The sequence below is a fragment of the Lactuca virosa genome, chromosome 4, assembly GCF_052849685.1.
Source record: "Lactuca virosa cultivar CGN04683 chromosome 4, Lactuca_virosa_CGN04683_v6, whole genome shotgun sequence".
NCBI lineage: Eukaryota > Viridiplantae > Streptophyta > Magnoliopsida > Asterales > Asteraceae > Lactuca > Lactuca virosa.
The window spans coordinates 131727305-131732496 of record NC_136429.1 but is presented as its reverse complement, the minus strand read 5'-3'; positions in this window follow the sequence as shown (position 1 = coordinate 131732496).

Here is a 5192-nt window from a genome sequence, read left to right as displayed (position 1 = left end):
CCCGAAACCCGCACCCGTTTTGACTGGGAATCCCCAAGTTGACCGGGGATGGGGAATCCCCGAATAAAAAAAGTGGGGATGGGGATGGGGATGGGGATGGGGATAACCCTAATCCCCGACCCTAGACCCGCCCCCGGTATCTATTAATATAAAAAACAATAAAAACATATATTTATAGTACAATTTACAATATATAAAACTTGATCCAAAGTAACCTAACTCATTAGTAATTACTTGGTTGAAATTATACTTTTTTTTTCTTTTATCTAATTTAAACTCGTGTATAATTTTTTTTCTATTTGGTTTATCTATTTTACCTCAAATATCACTCTGATAACTTTTTTCTATTTGATTTTCATGTATTTATTTAAGTTTGGTAGAAAATTTGTTTATATTTTTTATGCAATCTATGTATATTTTTATATTTTGTAAAATCTTTAAACTTGTGCTGGTAAAATTGAAATTTAAAGTTTTTCTTTACGTAAAAGTTTTCATATTAAATGAGAAAAAAAAATCCCCGATTCCCCGCTGGGGATCCCTAGTCCCCGTTGGGGTTGGGGATGGGGGTTTATTTATATTCCCTGATGGGTATGGGGATGGGGATGGGGATTGGAATGAGAACTCGGGGATGGGGATGGGGATTGGGGTCCCCTGTATTCCCTGCTCCCGTTGCCATCTCTATCCATGAGAAACATCAATGAGCATCATCCATGAGCATCTTTAACTTATAAATATCTGTAACACCCTAATTTCCAGGTATTTTCCATTTACACCCTTAATATGGAATTGTTTGCAAAATTGGTCCCAATGAGCCTTAAGTGAGAAACGTACCTCTGTTGTGTATGTTGGGCGTATACTTCTGTACGTGGTCGACACTCAAACCCTAAATTTTAGGGTTCAGACCCTATTTAAGCATCACTAACTCCCACTACCCATTCCCCTCATCAACCTCCATTGCCCACTTCATACCTTACAAACCCTAATTTTCATTTGTGGTGTTTTGAGCTTATTTTGGTGATTTTATGTCCATTGTTGAAGGAAAGAAGCCATTGGATAGCAAGGAAGGAGCTCCAAGCTTTGAGATTTGAGTTTTACACCCCTTGAGCAACCTCCATAAGGTATATAATTTTGAACTTGTTTATTATCTCATTAGATCTTGTTAGATGGGAAGTTTTGTGCTTTAGTCCCATATTCTTGGTCTAAGTGAGTATAGACTACTCTAGACCAAATGAGTTGTCCTTTTGGACGTTTTAGGGTGTCTAGAGTTATAAAAATGGAATCTTGATTGTTCATATCCCTCTATGCATGCTCTTTAGTGGTTTAGAACCTTGTGCTAAGTTAGGGTTTTGGTGTTGGGCCCTTTATAGCCATGCAAGATCATAAAGTTGGAAGGTTTATGATTAAGAACATTATTTGGGACTAGATCTGGGTTTTGGGACGAAAGAACTTAAGAGATTGAGCACTTAATAGGAAAAGTGTCATCTGACTGAGTATGTTGGGCGTAGTTCTGAGTATGTTGCGCGTACTCCCTTCGAGCCCCGTTTCTGAATTGGTGAGTACACTAGGTGTACTCAGCTTGAGTTGACTCAGTTGACCTTTTGACTTTGCACTTTAACCAGGATTTTGACCAAGTTTGACCTAAGGGTATTTGGGTATTATGAAAAATAGTTTGAGACAAGGTCACTGTTTGTTGTATAGGTGAATTGTAGAGTTGGTATATGGAGCTATGTTATGTTCAACTATTTTTTCAGACTAAGAGTTGAGTTTTCCTCACTGTACTTATGGGTCAAAGGCACCAATGCCGACCTACTGGGTTATGTATCCTGCTAAAAAGGATGTTGATATGTTGTATTGATCTCTTAGATCTGTGTCCTGGTATATAGGATGTTGTTATGTGGTAGTGATCTGTAGATCTGCCTGTGTGTCTGTTGACTGGTTATATGATTATCTATTTGTTGGATATATGTTATCTGTTATGTATATGTCGGCATAGTATGGTTGGGTTGAGGCAATGTTGCTTTGTGCGGAAGCCAACAAACCCTAGAGCAAGCCAGACATAAGCTGTGGGCCCGAAAGGCAAGCTAAACTCATCTTCTAGGCTCAAGGGTAATCCAGACTGTTAGATGTGGACCCAATATGCATGCTTTTATATGTTTGTGTGGTGGTACTTTGGGGGAACTCGCTAAGATTTGGCTTTCAGTTTCAATTTTATGTTTCAAGTACTTTAGATGATCATGGAAAGGCTAAGGCGTGATCGTACACATCCTTTGATGACATGTTTTCAGAGATTTTATGATATGCTAATCTTGAGATATTTGTATTTGATATTTGGTCTCGATATGGGTTTTGTTTGAAAACAATGATTTCTCTTAATTTAAAAATGAAAAAAAATTATCGTGATTTTGGAATGTTACAGTATTCTCCTTGAGCATCTTCAACATATGACACCTGATGCTCACACATGATCCATGGTGCTCACCCGAGCTTCCAAGTTCTCTACTGATCCCAGATGCTCCATGTACCTCCAAGTGCTCCATCTTGATTCTTGATGCTCACATATATATCTAAGTGCTCCATTGACATCCCAAATGCTCCAATGAAATATCTAATGCTCCATTGAATTTGATCAAGTATTCACAACCCAACAACGATTGCTTGGATATATACATTGACATTTTTGTGAAAGTTAGGTATAAGCGAGCAACGAAGGTGTTAATTAGACTAAACCCTTATTACCTTTGGAGTAAAATGGAAGGTGTCATCTGGAAAAAGTGGTTCGTAAAAATCGATGGTTGGTTTGTGTTGGAGAGATGAAGAAAAGTGGGTAGAGATGATCGTAGAAGGAGTTTTCCATGGGGAGCACCGATCCTGTTCGTGAAAAAGAAAGATGAGTCTCATCGGATGTGTATTGATTATCGGGAGCTGAATAAGCTAACAGTGAAGAACCGATATCCACTCCCGAGGATTGATGATTTGTTTGACCAACTTCAGGGTGCATCTTGGTTTTCCAAGATTGATCGGAGTTCAGGTTATCATCAGATGAGGTTCATAGAGGAGGAAGTGCAGAAGACGGTGTTCTGGACTTGTTATGGTCATTACGAGTTCGTGGTGATGCCCTTCGGGCTCACCAACACTCCAACCGCGTTCATGGACCTCATGAACTGCATATCCATGTCGATTCTGCATCGGTCTGTGATTGTATTCATTGATGATATCCTAGTCTATTCTAAGACCCATGAGCTGCATGAGGAGCACTTGAGGGAGGTTTTGGAGACTCTGAGGAGGGAGAGACATTTTGTAAATTTCTCCAAGTGTGAGTTTTGGTTGCGCGAGGTGTAGTTTTTGGGGCACCTGATATTCGGTATTCAGGTCGATCCGGCCAAGGTCGAGGTTGTGATGAGATGGGAGGTTCCGAGGTCTCCATCTGATATTCGGTGTTTCCTAGGGTTAGCAGGTTATTATCGGAGATTCATCTAGGATTTCTCCAAGATAGCGGTTCCTCTGACTCGATTGACGAAGAAGACCATCACTTTCCATTGGGGGCCTGAGCAGCAGGCAACTTTTGAGAAGCTGAGACAGAGATTGTGTGAGACGCCGATTTTGACCCTGCCAGAGGGTTTAGAGGATTTTGTAGTTTATTGTGATGCATCAATCACGGGTCTGGGTGCAGTTCTGATGCACAGGGGTCGCGTGATTGCTTATGCTTCGAGGCAGCTGAAGCCTCATGAGGCGAATTATCCGACACATGATTTAGAGTTGGGGGTTGTGGTTTTCGCCCTCAATATTTGGCGACATTACCTCTATTGGGTCCGCTGTACTATTTACACTGATCACAAGAGCATGAGGTATCTGCTGGATCAGCCGAATTTGAATATGAGGCAGCACCGGTGGTTGGATGTGGTGAAGTATTATATTTGTGAGAACCTTTACCATTTGGGGAAGGCCAATGTGGTGGCCGATGCTCTCAACCGCAAGGTGGTCGTGGCTCTGATCAGGAATATTTGTTTGAGGATGACCGTGATTACTCCGCTATTAGAGCGGATTCTTGAGGCTTAGATCAAGGCTATGAAGGAAGAGCACCAAAAGAGTGAGCGTATTGTGGGTCAAGTGGCTTCCTTTGATTATGATAGCTGTGGGTTGTTGAATCTTCATAGGAGGGTATGGGTTCCGTATTGAGGTGGTGTACGTTAGGTTCTGATGGAGGAGGCGTACAAATCGAGGTTCTCTATTCATCCCGGGCGACGAAGATGTATAGACATCTTCATCCTGATTATTGGTGGCCCTGCATGAAGCAGGATGTAGCTTGGTATGCGGAGAGGTGCTTGAATTGCAGAAAAGTCAAGGTCGAGCATCAACGACCACACGACAAGATGCAACCGTTGAATATTCCTTTTTGGAAATGGGAGGAGATTACCATGGATTTTATTACGAAGTTGCCTCAGACTGCGCGCGTAGTGGATTCGATTTGGGTCATCGTGGATCGATTGACCAAGAGCGCGCATTTTATTCCGATTTAGGAGAGTGTCTCCGCGGAGAAGTTGGCTGAGGTATACATCAGGGAGGTTGTGGGACAACATGGGATGCCAGTTCTGTGGTGTCAGACAGGGACGTTCGGTTTATTTCCAAATTCTGGAAGAGGTTCTACGACGAGTTGGGTACTCGTCTCCATTTCAGCATGGATTTGATACAGTAGGTTCGAAGCAGACTCCAGACAGCTCAGAGTTGGAAGAAGAGTTATGCCGACAAGCGTTAATCAGATCTAGAGTTCCAAGTTGGGGACATGGTTCTTTTGAAGGGTTCACATTGGAAAGGTGTCATCCGATTCAGGAAGAGGGGAAAATTAGGCCCCCGGTATATTGGTCCTTTCAGGGTTATAGCCAAGTGGGCAGGGTTGCATATCATTTGGATCTTCCAGAGGAACCCAGTTAGATTCACAACACGTTCCATGTCTCTAAGCTGCAGAACCGCAAGGGCTCGGAATGGACATGGGAGCTGGAGGATGATATGAGGGAGCACTATCCGAAATTATTTGAGGCGGAAAACTTCGAGGACGCAGTCTGATTCAATTGGGGGAGAATTATAACATTCGGAACCCTAAGGTACTAAAATTCATTCATTTATTTTGCATTATGAGGGTCCTCACGACGTGAGATCTTGGGGATCACATCGTGAGTGACCATTGACCTATTGAA